The 17988-nt window shown below is 36.8% G+C and overlaps 1 long non-coding RNA gene across 2 annotated transcripts in view; it reads right to left on the reverse strand.

Moving 5' to 3' along the window:
* The window catches only part of LOC129525459 (uncharacterized), a 68550-nt gene that overhangs the window by 49970 nt on the left and 592 nt on the right, over positions 1–17988 (reverse strand). The window contains exons 1-2 of one of the 2 annotated variants that reach the window (XR_010135382.1): positions 13924–14089; positions 12255–12390 (exon numbers count right to left, since the gene is read on the reverse strand). This is a non-coding gene — a long non-coding RNA (uncharacterized lncRNA). Of the gene's footprint in view, positions 1–12254; positions 12391–13923; positions 14090–16789; positions 16955–17988 lie in introns of those variants that run through there. The other variant, XR_010135383.1, reaches the window with a different exon arrangement.

Consider the following 17988-nt stretch of genomic DNA (forward strand, 5'->3'; position numbering starts at 1 on the left):
TGGAATTCTCAGTCTTCAGGTGATATTGAAATGGAGGCTGTAAGGTTTAGGTTTTAATAATACAGGTTTCAAAACCAGGCAGCAACACATACTAGCTATGTAAACTTGAGCTATTTAATTTGCCTGGTTGTTGCTTAGTCCTTCTTTGAAAATTAAAAGTCTGTTCTCTGGAAATAGTGATTTAGGTTGTTGTAATTCTGAGTGGATTAAATGAGATAATACACATAAAGGTTTAGAGATAAAAATACATAATGAATAGAGTTAGTGGTTAGCAAAGTGACTTCAGAGCCACATTTTGTGGATTTTTATCTCAGTTCCATCACTTTGTTAAGCAATTGAATCTTTCTGTGCTTCAACTTCCCCATCTGTAATATAGCAATAGTAGTAGTACAACTATGGAGAGTTATTTTGAAGCTAAATGAGTTTATACGTAGTAAGGCTTAGAAGAATGCCTGACATTTGATGAGCTTTCAATAAATGTCAGAAATCTTTTTGTCACTATTTTATAGATAAGAAAACTGAGGCACAGAGGAGTTAAGTAGTTTGCCTAACTAGTCACTAACAAGTTAAAAGAGCTTACGTTCAAACCCAGGCATTCAGGCTTTGCAGTTTGCATTCCTAACCACTGCATGAAGTTCATTCAATACATAGTGGGTTTTTATTGTTTTAGTTAAGTTAAAGGTGACACATTAGGCTGATCTCAAAAAATGTTCCACGAACTAGTAAGGAGAGGGTAAAGGCATGCTTATTTCTTATATAATAAACATTGCTCCGATTTATATATATATTACCATATTTAATTCTTCATCTCTATCATGCATGTAGTATGATTTCCCATAAGGAAATTGAGCCTGAGGGAAGACATGCCTTAATTATGGTTGGAATAACATTAGAATTCAAATCTGCCTAACCTCAAAGCCTGAGTCTTGTGATTATACAATACTGCTTCCAATATCTTGATATTTGCTCTAATAATGTTCAGTGTGTCCCTGGGACAGTTACCATACTCAGAATCTAGGTTTTCCCTAGAAAATGAACATTCCCGTTGCCTTGGTTTTCCTGCAAGTCTTAATCTCTGAGAAAGCCAAAATAGATAATCAAGAGATAATATAAAGTGAAGTGAACAGAACTTCATTAACCTTATCTGCACAAAAGAACGATTTCTAATGTGAAAATGAAAGAATCAAGATGGAGTCACTAATGTTAAGAAAACTTTGACAAATAGAGCCAGGGAACGCCATGAAGAGAAGGTTCTCACACTTGTATGCCTGATAATAAAACAAATTCTACAAAAATCACAACCTTGCACAAAGGTTTGACTTGTAACCTTGCACATACTTACTTAAAACAATACTTATGCAAGGAAATCTCAACAATTGCCTGTCCAGCCTCAAGCTGTAATTGATTTACTTAGCTATGGATAATTACTACAATTATGCACTTCTCATTTTTTTTTTCCTTCAAAAACCTTTGCCTTCCTTTACCTCCCTGACTATGCACATAGTTGATAATGGCATACACATTCCCATTGCAATACTCTATTCCCAAATAAACATCTTTTCCTCTAGAGAGTCTCTCTCTGTTTGTTATTCAGATTGACACTAGGAAATCTATCACGGGCTCGTGATAAAAGTAATACAATAATTCTCATCTTCAAAGACCTTTGATATTGCTAAGATGTTCTACTTGGCAGAAAACATTGATATCCCCTCCATTTTTTTTTTCTAGAATCTAAATCGTAGGATTCCTTGACATTCTGTTACTGAGAGTCTGCAGTCTCAAGACTTTCAGGATAATAGTTCCAAAGGAATGTTATCTATACGTTTTTTCTGAGTAAACACTTCCATTTCAAGCAAAACATTTGGGATTCTATTTGTTGGCTGTTTCTCCAGCTTCCATTTCCCTCCCCCCTTTTTTTTCTGCCATCAGCGCTTTTAATTTCCTTTTGGTAAATTACTTTTCTACCATTGTGTTACAGCCTTGCTATTTGGCGGAAATGACCTCACTCTTAGCATCAGGGGTGTGGCTGATTGGCTTAACCTAATCTATGCCCCACCCCTTCTGGCATTTATTCCTTCTAGCCACAATAATTGGCTCAGGAATTGATACATGATCCAATTGGGGCTAATGAAAGAGACTGAATCCAAAAACATAAGCAGAAGCCTGCTTGGGTCCTCCTCTCTCATTGCTTGGAGTCATACTGGTGAGTATAGGATAAATTCTGGAGCCTGGAATATGAAAACTGAGTCTGTCAACACATGGTAGAGTTGTCACTGAGCCGCTGCCTCCAGCTTCAGTAGGGACCAGTTCTACCTCTAAACTGTTTCAGTTTTGTGATGCAATAAATTCCACTTACTGCTGCTGTGGTTTAGATTGTATTTCTGTTACTTAGAGTTGTAGAGAGTCCTAAGCAATAGCATGTTTCATCAGGGAAAACCCTACCAGATCCAGTAACCCCTAAAATCCTAATGGTTCTTATGGAAAAGTAAATCAAATACCACACAAATTAGAAATGCAATGTCTTCTCTCACAGTGTAAGAAGCACATTTAGTGATTTTCAAAAGTCCTCTTAGTTCCTGCAGCAAATGATTAATGGACTTTTTAATCTACTTTTTATTGTAACATAGCCATATGTAGCTCCAGGGTAGACTGCCTCACAGGTCAGGTATTATGTTACCAACATCATGTTACAGGGGAATACTGTGTGACTTCTTTTCTTGTATTAGAGAGTCTACTCAAAATATTGGCCTTATGATGATTCCATTGTGAATCTATGGCATCATATTGCTATTCTGATCTAGTGGTGTAATAACAGTGTAAAATAGTGCCACATAGAAAGGGTAAGCTCCAAGCATGGAGTGTGTGGTAGCCAATATGACACTACACTAAACTTGGGAAAACTATTGGATTTAGGCCTGTGTGAGTTGCTAAAGAAAGAGACAAATATTCTGAATATTATTGGATGTAGTAAAAATTATTATGCTTTTGAATTTGATTTTCAACTTTTAGAAAAGTGTGAAAGCTCATATTTGAGTAGTATCTACTATATATGCACGCATTACCTAGGAGGATTCTATATGTAATTGTATATTTATATAGATGAATATATATCTCTCTCTGTCTCTTTCTATATGTGTGTGTGCACGTTTGTGTGTGTGTGTATGGTGTGTAAGAATACATATATATTTATGTATATATACACATACACATCATATATGTATATATGTAGGCCTTGTAACTTTTCCTTATTGATATACCTTTTTCTTTCTAAAATATGAACAAAACAGAACAAAACAAAACAAAAAAACACCAGACACTGAAACTGAGATCCTGAGTGGTGTGAGGCCATTCAGAACTCCTCAATCCACCCCTCATAGCAATGGTAATGGTGTAGTCAGGGATCCAGGAAATTTTAGTCTAGTATGTGAAGAAAACTCTGAATCTCAAGATATCAGTAAAATAAATATGCTCTTATACACTTGAATATTGCTGAAAAACATGGTTAAATTTAAAGGTTTGTTAGAAATAAAGCAGTCAAGGCCTGAGAAATGAACGTTTATGGCTGAGTACAGGCAGTCCATGGTTCTCAACGGGCCAGGCAATCAATGCGCTTTCTCAAATCACATGCTTCCCTTCTCCTTTTGGCACCCAAGGACAGTATTGCTGCCATGGCTGCCCTTGGGACTAGGAAAATAGCTATTTGCAACTCCGAAGAAAGAAGATCATTGATTCCAGTTGACACTGACAAATGGAAATTTTGCTGTTTGCTATATATTTGAAAGAGATCTGGCTTTGGAACCAGACACTGGAATTAAATCCTGCACAGGTATCTTAGCTGCTTAGCTTTGGGTGAGTTATTTAACTTTCAAATGCCTACATTTTCACATTTGTTAAATGCATATAATAAAATTTGGTAGGAGGATTACATATAACATGAATGAAACCACTTAGTATGCTTATTGAATGGTATGAGGATCACTTAGTGGGTGAGTCCAAGGTTTAGTTGTACAATGCTTAAGGCTACTGGGCCCTCTGCAGATTCCTAGCACAAGGAAGCTATTAATTCAAGTGAAAAGAAGAAACTAATAAAAACAATTTTTTACAAAATGTGGTGGATGGGCTGACTGGAGTATTGTCCAGCTAGACCTAAAAATATGAAATTATACTTCAAAACAGTATGAATTTCCTCTCATTCTTTAATTAGAACTGTTTTCCAATTCATATCTAATCACTTTGATATTTTTTTCAGCTTAAACATTTTTTTTTTCTGTCCTAGCTAGAAGAATGTTTCAAAGAGGCACAGGGCTTATTTAGTGTAGTACAAAACATTGTGGAAGAAATCCAAGAGCAGGAAGTCAGAAAATATTTGTTCCAAAGCTGCCTTTATCAGTTCTAAATACTTCAGTTTCCTCATCTAGGCAATAAAATGATTTTTCAGTCCCAGCCAGGTATAAGGTCCTATGTTACCCCAGGTCACCCCATAAAATGCTAGCTTCATTCACTTCTATTTAACAAGAAGGACTTTTTGAAGAATCATTTTAGCTTCATTATTCAAAAAGAGCAAACTAGTATCTGAACATGTCATCAATGAAGGGTTGTTTCTAGTCTTTGACATAATTCACACTGTTACTTCCAAAATGTAATCACTATTAATTATAATCCTGACTCAAAATAGTAATAACAGCTAACTTTCTTGAGCACTTCTTTCTTGCACCAGAAACTGTTCTTATCAATTTACATATATTAACCAGTTCAAACTTCACAAGTCTAATTGGATAGGTTTTATTATTATAATCGACCTCACTTTAAAGGTGACACATGTACATGGGCAAAGAGAAGTAATGTCAGTTGTTCATATTTTCTTCTCTAGTAAATATTGGAGCTGGAACTGGAACCCAGACCGTCTATTTCCTGAGCCTAGACATTTATTGACTACACAACACAGCAAAATGTAATTGTTGCTCCACCATTTTACCCATGTGCCCTTTTTGCAGTACTAAGTAGATTGGCACAATATGTTATAAGTGAAATATAAAATTACATAATGCAGATTGTGTCTCCCTCTCAATATTTTTTTGCAATAAAACGATCGATATTAGGGGCAGTAGGGATATGTGAGTCTACATTATAATAGGACTATTAAACAGGAAAATTATAAAATTGATAAAAATAAGCATTGTGATTTTAATAAAGTTTGAAAAAAATGGGAATTATGAAATTAACCAAACACCGGAGTACAGAAAGTTTGAGACAATAAAAATATAGGAACTAAAAAATAAATATTAAAATACAAAGAATTAAATATGTCATGTACATGTTTTAGCTGAATCAAAGAGTAAACACAAAACCATTTCCAAAACACAAAATAATTTTCAGTTTTGCCAATTGTTGAATTTTTAAATCCTGTGCAATTTATTCTACTAATTGTTTTGAAAGTAAAATATGAAGTATTGATATATATTTTTTCATATTTGCAAAAAAGCTAACTGCCTTCCTGGAGGGAATGGAATTGGGTTATTCCTCATCTTTCCTTTATGTTTTAAATATATTCTCTCTTTTGTCACCAACTTTGGACTAAATTATTCTGTTCTTTTATCCAGTATGTCGAATTCTCATTCTCTTACAAAGGAACAAATAAGCTAAACTAATTAATTCCCTGTAATGAAAAGGAGTGTGTTTTCTGACTCTTTTTACACATCAACTATTCACTTAACGTTTGCCACGTCTACAAAAAGGGAATGACAACAAGAATAGCCCTAGGGTAATAAAAGTCTACTTATACAAACAAACAAACAAAATAAAAACAGCTAAAAAATTAAAAAGCAAAAGAATAAATTTTTAGATTATTCTTTTCTTTCTGCCTTTGCACGTTTTTCAGTTTTTCAAAGTAGAAGGAAAGAGAGAAGAGCAAAAAAGGGAAAGTGTTGTATAGTTATGAGAGAAAATGGGCAGGGAATATTTTTCCTAAAATATTTCTACTTCTCACTTATGTTCTCCATTCTCGGCTTTTGTTTTTTCTCCCCAGGCACCTGGTCTCTGTTGGAGAGGCAACTCAGTGACTCCCAGGAATCCAATGCCACATGCTAGTTTTATAATTAGAGTCCACATTATAATTACCCTCACGTATATAATCAGTTCCTGAACGTCTTCAATCACTCAAGCTCTATCTTTGAGTGATAAGGCAGGAATAAGTTTTGTCTCGCTTTTTTTTTTTTTTTTTTTTTGAGACAGAGTCTCGCTCTGTCTCCCAGGCTGGTTTGCAGTGGCGAGATCTTGGCTCACTGCAAGCTCCGCTTCCCGGGTTCACGCCATGCTCCTGCCTCAGCCTCCATTTCATAAGACAGACAGTGGATGTATATTTATTGTTTTGCAAAATCAGATGCTATCTCATTATAACACAATTAGTAATTCATAAACAAATATTACTGAGTATCTCATGTGACTTCAAAATATGGCAGAGCCTTGCTACCCAAGGCACACTGGGTATAATATATTTCCTGATGATGTACTACCGAAATTCAAATTTTGCCTGAATAAAGTAACATTGCAAATGAAAAAGCATGTCACATATGCACATTTTTGCTTGATTAATGATTTACACTTCTTAAGAAAACTGAAAGACCACAGTAATAAAGTATCAAAAATATGAGGAGTATTTATGTAGTGAACCCAATTTATGTAAGTGTGGGTCTGCCCTGCATATGTGCACTTTTGGTATAATTAGGCAGAATTCTTGAAGTTCCAGAAGTGAATCTGAGCATTGGGGATGCTATTTTTAGCACAAATCTGCTAACTGACTGATTATAACCAGACTTCATTAAGAATCACATTTCACAAGAGAGGAAATGTTATCAACACATTATAATTTAGATTCAGATAAAACTCCCTGCATCAATTATCAGCACAAATATCTTCCCAAACCACTTTTTTGTATGCAAACAAATGAAATTCCTGAGAGTAAATGATTCCCAATGTCATTTCCACATTATTAGGATGATGTTCATCTTACACAAACTTTGAAATGGACTCAATATTTAAGTTAGATGAGAGTACTGCATTACTGGTCCTTGAAACTATATTACAGAGGGTCAGAATGTGGCAGCAAGATTAAACTATGTGCATTCAAATCTCTGTTCAATATCTTTTCCTTTGTATAAACTTAATCTCTCTCACCTATAAAAGGATTATGATAAAAACATTTCATACCCCCTAAGATGTGGGAAAATTAAATAATATATGGATACATGGAAATGCATTCTATGAGAATATATGGAAAGTGTTTGAAACAGAAGTAAGCCTTCAATACAGTTTTATCTATTATTAACTATATTTTTTCCACTCAACTAGGTGAAAGAAAAGACCTGAAAATGAATTAGGGAGTAGACGGTGAGAGGTAAAAGTTTGGAGATAAAAAGCATAAATATATTTTCTGAAGGTCAAAATATCTTTCTTTAATCATTGGGCAGACTTTGGTTTATTGATATCTTAGGATCTTGAAAAACACTTTCTAAGACAGCAAGATGAAAAACCCCTGGCTGGCAAGAACAGACGGGTGGTGTCAGGAGTGAAAAAGGGAGAACAGGAGGGCATTTTCACTGATGCGACAAGTTTGTTTGCAACATAAGGTATTTAACTTTAGGCTCATATTTTAAGCTCTATTTTATACATTTATTTAACAGGCTGGCAGATTGTAGTGCAAATTCACCTTTTGTGCTTTCTTTCATATAATGAGCTTTCCAAACCATATTATAATGTCATCTACTGAAAGTGCTTTTTCCCTTTTTTTTTTTTTTTTTTTTTTTGAGACGGAGTCTCGCTCTGTCACCCAGCCTGGAGTGCAGTGGCGCGATCTCCGCTCACTGCAAGCTCCGCCTCCCGGGTTCACGCCATTCTCCTGCCTCAGCCTCCCGAGTAGCTGGGACTACAGGCGCCCGCCACCACGCCCGGCTAATTTTTTTTTGTATTTTTAGTAGAGACGGGGTTTCACCATGTTAGCCAGGATGGTCTCGATCTCCTGACCTCGTGATCCGCCCGCCTCGGCCTCCCAAAGTGCTGGGATTACAGGCGTGAGCCACCGCGCCCGGCCGCTTTTTCCCTTTCAAATGTAGATTTCAAGATAAATGGGAACTTTTGCCACAGATGTTAACATCATAAATGAGAAAGAAGAAAACATATTTTTCTCTATTTTCTCTTGAGTACGGTAAAAAATAAATTTAAAATGGCTTGCCTAAGGACCACATCAATAAACAATATTGCCAGGCAGCCTGGATTTAAAGCCCTTTCTAGCTGCGTGATCTTGATCAAACTATTTAATCTTTCTAGACTAGTTTTCTACCTGGATAGTGGGGATTATAATAGTCCTAGCTTACAGAATCTTTGGAAATTTTAAATGATTTCATATAAAGAAAAATTTTATAAAGCAATTTTAAATATAACTACCCATCATTTTTGGCCATTCTATTATTATCAGTAATTGATTTCTGCTGGAATAAGTCTTATCGAATTGTTTCTTATAAAGGATCTTATAAATGTACTTAATATTCCAAATATAACTAAGGAAAGACCAGACGCACACATTTGTAAAGATGGCTATCCATTCCATTTAACACTCCAGGGAATCTACACTATGGTCAGGATAGCCACACTATTTTAAAAATAATAAAATATATCAGCTACCCCTCTTTGAAACAGTGGTGTTCATACCTCTAATTGTGAATATGGTTGGGCACTTTTATGAGTAACATTCCATAAGCTTGTCTGGTGTCGCACCATCTTGACCTTAATTAAAGTCAAGTCTTCTGCTACTGGGCAAACCCAGGTGTCCTGAATGCCTTCACAAGTACAGAAATAGACAGAATGATTTATGTAGCTGTCTTGCTGGAAAACTACCAAACTATGTTAACAATAAAGATGCTCACTTGGAAAAACTCAATATTTGCCCCAATCGATGTAAACCCTTACTTGTAAGGCTTGAAGTAACTGGAATGCTGGTAGGACAGAAGATATGGAAGCTAACTTGCACTGAAAAGCATTTTTTCTGGGATCCCCTTAGGTGCTTCACCTGTTCAGCCCCATATGACATGGCTTTAGCACCTGTAAATTAGTTTAGCTTATCGGCACTTCAACAAGTTAAGACGATGACTGAATCATGAGTCAGGATGCCTGGGGCAGAAGTGTCCAGGGTCTCTCTCACACTTGAAAATATAATACAATAAAAATCATTTGGTACCTCATAGGCCCTTAAGTTTATATTTTTATGTTTTATTCCTCTGAATCTGAGGAAAGAAACATCTTTTGTGATAAGAAAACTGAGTTTATATAACATGATTTATTTTATATTTTCTGAAACTAGAAACACCATTTAGTTATGATATATTCTAAATAGGATATATCCAAAGTAAGGGATACTAAATGGTATTCTTTCTTTCTCTTTTTTTTTTTTTTTTTTTTTTTTTTTTTTTGACAGAGTCTCACTCTGTCGCCCAGGCTGGAGTGCAGTGGTGCAATCTAGGCTCACTGCAACCTCCGCCTCCAGGGTTCACACCATTCTCCTGCCTCAGCCTCCCAAGTAGCTGGGACTACAGGTGCTGCTACCATGCCTGGCTAATTTTTTCTATTTTTAGTAAAGATGGGGTTTCACTGTGTTAGCCAGGATGATCTCAATCTCCTGACCTCGTGACCCACCCTCCTCGGCCTCCCAAAGTGCTGAGACTACAGGCGTGAGCCACTGTATTCTTAATCCACATGCCCATGGTTCAGGAAAGCATGGGCTCCGGCAATTTAGCAGACAAAGTTTTCTATTCAAGTGTCTTCCTTTTAGACATGACATTGTTTTGCATAGATAAAACTTTCTCTGCCTCACCTTCTAAACTAGAAGTTCCTGGAAGCCAAAACAAGGTTTGGTTGTTTGTTTTTTTTCCTGTTCCCCAGTTTTTAGCATAGGACCTTAATTTCAACAATTAATTTGTAAAATAATTAATAAATCAATGGACAAAATGATTTACAAAGTTCTGAAATCTCTCTTCTGTACAATCCTGCTTAGATGATATGATCTGTTAGTAGTATTTCTTAAGGATTGGATAACACAACTTTCCAACTAAAATCTTCCAGAACAATCCAGATTTTAAATATACTATATTGTTGCCACATGGACTGTCAGTTTCTGGTTTGAGAAATACAAACATAGTGGATACACTTCATATAATGGGCAAGGAAAACTCTGTAACCTCAAAACCCCTCAACCATCCTTTAAGCAACATGACCTGAAAGGAAGAGTATGGCCTTTGGGATCCAAGTGACCTAGGTTTAAATGCACATTCTGCTCTTTACTGGAGGTTTTTCCAGGATTTTTTTTACATGTTTCTTACTGGCTTTGGAAAACACTGTTCCATCAAACACCTACATGGAAACCAAATATAATAACAGAAAAAGACAGAACTTTTCTCCTTGGAGCAGAGTGAAGGGCCAGCTCCCAGTTCACTTGGTTATCCCTCTCTACCATGCCCAACTCAACTCTCCAAATCCCACTGGGCTCAGGAAGGCAGAGCTCTGTGAAACAAAGTTGCGAAACCCTAATGTCTTTCAGAATCAGATGACACTTACTGAATCAAGTTTGTTTTTCCTGAAAAGATTTTACAACCACAACATTAATTTGGACTTTAATTTTCAGGTGATTTCTTACTCTTAGAACCTATTTTTTTTTTTTTTTGGTCGGGGAGGACAGGTTTGTGAATAGTTTATCAAGTCCTGGGCTCTAACATTTTCTTTAAACTCTGTTTGCAAATTGAGCAGTATCTTCTTTAGCTTACTTCTCTTCCTTCCTATAATCTAACATACAGAGCTGGAAAAATTCAAGAGGAAGGGAGTTAGACTCCAGCTTTTGATGTAAAAAGGACCATCAGTGCGAGAGATGGGTAGAATTGATGGGGGTGGAGGGGCATCTTTTTAAGCAATCTTCCATGGCTAGGCCTAAGACCAACACAGGCAACAGTTTTACCAAAGGCTCATTATCACACAACACGGGTTGCCATTTTTCCGTCTCAAATAGCAGTTTGGAATTTGTCAAGCCTTCACTGACCGTTTCCTTACCAGCTTCGTTTTGCCACCCAGTGACAAATACCATGTACTTCGATGAAATGCAATGTACTTTAAAGGCAATGCAATATACTTTAATCTTTCGTTACCATACAATTCAAGTTTTGGCATTGACTTCTGTATTAATTATCTATTGCTAATATGAAAAGCCACCCCAACAAGAAAAAGTAAAACAATAACCTGGGTCACCCGTTTGGACTAGATTCAGTCAGGTCTTTTTTATTCTGTTTTCAGAAACCTGAAGAAAATTAATGAGACAATTTTGACATTGTAATTGTTCATGGACTCAGCTGTGTCTGGATGATCCATAATGATCACATCCATTTGCATAGCCTTTGTTAGGGTTCAGCTAGGGCTTCTCTGTTCTGTTTTCTCCATTTCTATCTAGCTAAGTCAGGCTCATTCTCATCTTGGTTTTGGTGTTCCCACTATAAACGAAGGAGGTTAAGCCCCAGTGTGCAAACACCTTTTGGGTCTCTGCCTACGTATAATTTGCTAATATCACATTGGCCAAAATGTCACATGACTAAGTGTAGATTCACCGGTTGGAGAAGTGAATTCATTTTTTTGATGGGTAGGGTGCTACAATCAAATTGCAAAGGTATGTACGTGCAAGGATGGAAAGAATTATTGCATTTCTCTGTAACAGCAACTTCCCATGGATATATTATAATCAATTATAAGTTGTTTTTAATAATTTATTTTTGTCCTAATAATCAAATAGTGAAGCTTAAGAAAATCTTTTAAAAATGAGCAACAGCAGAATCAAAATTGTTCCTGAAATTGTTCATCACCCACTTGAATTTAGATATACTTTCTTAGAGGTGAGAAAGGAATGTGGAATTATATTTAGTGTCTTGAGATTTATTCATTATCTTGCTTTCCTTGGCTGTAGGCCAAAATATCCTTGGAATTATATTGACAACTCACAATTTCCTAGGAGACTGGAGAATCTGGCTTTAAAATTTGCAGAAACAGATGAAGATTTGAAGCAAAAACCACAAAAGTAGTCTATTAGTAGGTATAGTCTGATCTCCACTGAGATATTAATATAATGAAATCTCAAACATTCTGAGTATTTTTGCACTTCTAGTTCAGTTTTAATTTTCACAGAACAATCATCTAAATTAGTCTACCTTTGATATCAGTTTAATCCTTACCTAAATGAGGCCAGACGAGTGTATACCGTCTTCATATGCGTTTGTCTTGTGGGGAGGAAGTGGAAGCTGGCAGCTGGCAGGCAGCAAAGGCACATTTACTCCGTATTGGAGTTCATCATGCCCAGGGTAGAGCTATCTGACACGTCCGTTGCCAGGGGTCAAAGCAAAGTTTGAGAATTATTTCTTTTCATGATCAAAAAGTCTACGATAAATAAATCAATTTCAGGGAACACAAAACCTCCCTCACTTTCCTTTAGGATCAATGTTGAGGACTTTAGGCCTTAGGCATAGAAGATGTAGGAATAGACTGAGCAAAAGACCTGAGAACATTTTCTTTAATGTATATCCCAGCGGATTTCCATCCTAGTGGATGCTTGTCACTCAAAAAAGGGAATGAGGAAAAGTGGCACAGGATCTGATGAATTAACACATTGTCTCTCCAAGCCTAGACCCTGCACGCCAATATTAACTGCCCTCTCAGCAAACTCTGCAGGGCTGGGGTCATAACTCTACCCCCAGCTGCGGCTGTCTGTTGTGCATGGTAGTTTGGAATCTGATGACTCAAAGCCACCATCCCAGGCAGCAGCCAGCTGTCTTTGGAGTTCTCTCTTCTTTTAATGTTCCATTAACCTCTCACAGCTGGCCTTCCTATGCAAGATCATCAGTTCAGCTAATCTTTCACTGATCTCTCCCCTTTTTGCAGGAGGTTCATCATTAATGCATTCTCCCTCTGCTCCCTGCTTCCTCTCAGCCTACCAGTGCTCTCTATTAGTGCAAGCTGTGCCGGGGGCAATTCATCCCACTGTCTGCTCAGCACCAGCTTTGTTGGGATTCAGCACCTTTGGGCCCTAAGGCAATGTATGTCCAGGCCCATTAGACACCGGGTTAGAAGCAATGTGAGGACATCTCCTTGTGTACGAACATGGACTCTCAGAAAATTGAGCCTCCATTTCCTCATTTGGCCTGCTAGTATGCTCCTATTCACTTGATGTCCCCTCCCATAACTATGACTCAACTTAATTACAATAATAAAAATAGCAGTAACAATAGTTACTATACAATAATAATGCTGTGATATCATAATAACAATAGTCAACTTCATAGACAGAGTGCTAATGGCCTGGATCTGTGCCAGATGCTACATGCTCCGATTAAATTCTTACAGCATCTTTCTGAGTTAGGTAATTTTGATGAGGGAGGATGTACCAGGTCACAGAAAGTTTAATGAAGCTGCCCAAGGCCATCCAACCAGTAAGGAAAAAGCCGGTGCTTGATCTTTTCTTCCCTATTTCCTTTAAAACTTGAGCTTTTAACCATTATACTCAATAAAAAAAGATAGCTACCGGTTATGTTGCCTGGGGTTTTACCTGTATCAACATTTCAAAATTAAATGTAGTTTAGTATTTAAATAATTAGCAAGATTGATATAAATTAGTTTGGTACATTGAAATATACCGTACATTAAGTTGGTACAAATTTTTAAAATAAAATATGAAAAGCATGTTAAAAATAATTTCCAAGTATGATCTGTTAGATAACCAAGAATGCCTTCCTCTTGTCTTCTACTTTTAAGGGGAATATAAGTAGAAAAGTTTAAGAAGCACTTATGTAAGTAATAGTCCACCACTAGAGTGTTTTTCAGATACAGAAATGACATGGCTATACTCACATTCAAAGAAGTTCTCTGGATAGCTTGGCTCCAGCTTAAACTGTGCTACCTCGTCTCTTACTGTCTGTCCCAGCCAAACTGCCCTTTCAGATGCTCTTCAATATTTTACCAACCGTATTCTCTTTACTGACTGTTCTCTGGCCCTTGAAGGCTCTTCACACCACCTGTTCTTCTAGATAATTGATAGTCACCTTTTAGAGTTCAGTTCAAATTACTACTTCAGGCATCCTTACCTAATAGACCACATCCTATATCATCAACTCTGATAACCCTGTGAGTCTCTCCTAGGTGCATATTACAGTTCCCATTTTATATTTGTTTTATGACTATGTGATTAATAATTATTTTCATCAGTTTCAATAGACTAGGAGCGTAATTTGTAAAAAGACTGGGACCATGCCTGTTTACCTGTTCCTACATTCATTCACAGTACTTGGCCTATTATGGATACTCAATAGTTGTTTAATAAAAGAAGGAAAGAAAGAAAGGATAAAGAATGATGGAAGGAAAGAGGCATATTAAATGCTGAAATTACCCATTATTATCAACCTGGCATATGCAGGAGGTCAGCCCAGATAATTTTCACCCATGCTGGGGCTCCCCATGTTTCTCTGTTTGAGGCCATTCTTTGAACATGGACATGTTTGCCCTCCACATTGTGCAGTTAACAAGGAATAAGAATTATAGCCAAAGGAGGGACCCTCCATTTATAGAATTTCAGGTCTGTAAAGGAATATCCCCTTTTCTTTACCACTTAGTGGATGACTCCTAGTGGAAAGAGCTCATCATCCACAGTAGAAACATTCCAATCAGTGGACTTTCTCTTGGCTTTCCTGGACACCCACTTTCACTTCTCTACTGCTAGATCACCATTAAATAGACTACTTGCACTCAAATTTCTTTCTCATGGTTTACTTTTGGGGAACCCGAAGTAAGACAGGAAGAAAGGAGATAATATGTTAAGGTAGAAGGAGGAAAGAAAAAGAAGTAGGAAGTAAAAAAGGAAAGAAATGGAAGGAAGAAAGGAGAGGAAACAAGAAGGTGGGAGGAAGAAAAGAAAAGTTAGACATATAGTTGGAAAAACGGAAAAAAAGCAGGAAATAAAGGAAGGATGAGAAATAAGAAAAGAAGGACAGTGAAAACAAGGTAAAAATAATGAAAGAAAGACTAAAAATGAAAAAATAAAAGAAACAGAGAAGTGGAAGAATGGGGAAAAGAAAGAAGAGAGGGAAGGAGGAAAAGAAGAATGAAAGAAAATATAAATATAAATAAAAAGAAAAAGAAGAAAGAGGGAAAAAGCAGGGGGAATACATAAGCCAAAAGAAAGAATGAAAGGAGAACAAACAAATAAGTAGGAAGAGACTGGGGAGAAGCAGAAAAAAAAAACAAGGCAGAACTTTAGGTTAAAACAAAATAGAAAAACGGAGACTTATTTTGAGCAGAAAAAAACATGGACTTAGAGAAGCTGATGGCAGGGAGACAAAGAGGTTGTTGGAAGAACATTTTCCTACACATACTAAAATTGTACTTTTTCTCTGTAATGCAAACGAGCATTTCCTCCTGTCTGGTTAAGATGCCCAGCTCAGTGCCAAAGAGCATATCCTGGATGACAGCAAGACAGTTTTGTTTCTGTCTCAAAGGACTGATTTACCTGCCCCCCATGTTCATGCCAAGTTTTCCTTTGGCACGTACATGCCTGGGGTTCCATGGCTGTTCCCCCAAAACAACGACCTTAACAAATGTCGGTTGGGGCAGCTGCAAAGCAGCAACAGGTTAGATATTCTCAACCTTGAGTATTTCAGTGCATTTTAGGACTCAGAGGACAGGTGTAAGATAGGTTCACTGTGCCAGGGAGAATACACAAGTCAGAACCAAAGTTACCAAAGCAGGACAAATGCCCATCATCAGTAGGATGTTTCACTGTGGTTTAATACTTTCCTGTTTATGAGTGTGAAGCATTTTTTTCTGTCACAACATAGTTATTTACAGCCCAGCCTTTGGGAAAATTTTAAAGTTTGTGTTCTTTTCAGCCATCTCCATTTTAAGTATTTTTTTCTTTCCCTTAGATATAAGGAATTGAATTAACCTCAAAGTCAGAAATGAAAATCAAGAGCTTACATTTTAGTTTGTTCTGCCACCAAGTGATGTGGCTGTAGAAACCACTTCATTCCTCTGTGTCTTTCTCCAGAACAGTTCAGATCAACTCAACAATATTCCAAGTAGGCTTTGCAGAGCATCTTCTGGACTAAGTAGAAGGAGAAGGAGAAGGAGCCAGACCTTCCCTGTGGCCACGCTTTCTCTAAAACAGCCCTGATGACTTACTTTTTCAGGTTGAGGTCTGAGTAAGCCTCCATATTATGTAATAATAATTATATTATTATGTAATAATGTAAAATAATGATATCAATTATCTTTACAGTCCTTTTCATGCCTAAAATTCAAACTCTATAAACAAGCAAACAAACCAAGACAAATATCCCTTAATAAGAATTTAAGTTAAAAATAGCATTTTCTTTAAATGGAAATGGCAGAATTATTAAAAAGCTAACTGTAAGTATATATTAAGTTATAGAGACATTATAGCCACACCTGACAAGTGTGTTTCTGTGGGTCTAATTATTCTTACAATTCTTCAACTTCCCCAGCAGACTGAAAGGTTCCTACTGAGCTTTCTGAGAGCCCTGAAAAGGTATGTCTTTAAAAGGGTAGCTTAAGCGATGTGTCACCTTCCCATCCCTGTGCTCTTATCAAAATGTCAGAGGAGCACATGCAGAGACGATGGATTTCCCCTTCCACCTGCATTTAGCCTCTGTGGCTATCACAGAGCCTGAAAGAAAGAGGAAAATATATTAAAATTTTTTTTTACCTTAAGTTTCCTCTGTGGTTTGTCCAGGCCAGGAGAGAAGTCAAAGACACTTCTCTCCAGGGTTGGCAATTTCCAAGAGATCCAGCCACGTACAGAGTAGCAGTGGGGTCAAGGAAGAGGCAGCTTCTTCAGGACTCTCAAGCTCCAGCAGGCTTCTTGATCCATCTACCAAAGAAGCAAGGAGGGGTGAAAGGTGTTGAGGAGATGAAATGCCAGGGTGAGAGGCGGTTCCTTGCTCAGTGGGTAGCTCCCATTTAGACTAAGAAAGGGTCCCTGGACAGGTACAGCAATTATATGAAAATGGAAATGTTCTGTATATTTATGAACTCCATCAAATACTTCCTTATTTTTATGACCCTGAGGGATGGAGGACTGTCTTTTGTTTGTTCTAGGGTTTAAGGTCAGGGCTGTCACACCAGGTTTCAATTCACAGCTGCAGATAAGACACTGTTCTGGGGCTCCCAGAATCCCTCAGATCTTCCAAGAGAGATGAAAACCTCCATCCCCAAAAAGAGAAAACTCTCTATTTTCAAGTGGACTGTTCCTATCAAGAGAATTCTATGAAATGTTAATTTTTTTAAACTTATAATATTGATTATTTTCTGTATAAAGAAAATGAGAAGCAGCACAGTAAAACAATGATAGATTAAAAACATTTTAAACCTCAGTTCTATTTTTTTGCTAGTTGGGTGACCATGGACAAATCATATCTTCTAAGTCTGTTTTTTAATCTGAAAAATATGAACAATGAAACTCATGTCATCAAGTTGTATGCTTGTAAAAAATCTCTTAGCATGTTGCCTAGTACATAGTTCATCTAGTTTTTTTAATTGACAAAGTTCAAAACACTTTGTAGAACTAATCAGTTAAAGATTTTTTCTAATAATGATTTATTTAAATTATTATTGAGTCTTCGTTATCATTATAATCATAGCTTCTATATACTACCAGGATGTAATTATAAACATTATAAAATATTTGAATGCCAAGGTAAATTTGTTATGTAATAGGAAACCACCGAAGGCATTTGAGCTTGAGATTCATTAATTTCTTGCATACATACCTATTACATGCTTAGGTGTCATGTACTCATGTGTCAGGCACTGTTCCGGAAGTTGGCAACAAATGGGTTTAGCAGACAAAAGTTATAAAGTTTACATTCTCGTGAGGATAAATGAGGAGAGATGTTCTATCAGAAA

The sequence above is a fragment of the Gorilla gorilla genome, chromosome 9 (assembly GCF_029281585.2).
Source record: "Gorilla gorilla gorilla isolate KB3781 chromosome 9, NHGRI_mGorGor1-v2.1_pri, whole genome shotgun sequence".
Taxonomy (NCBI): Eukaryota; Metazoa; Chordata; class Mammalia; order Primates; family Hominidae; genus Gorilla; species Gorilla gorilla.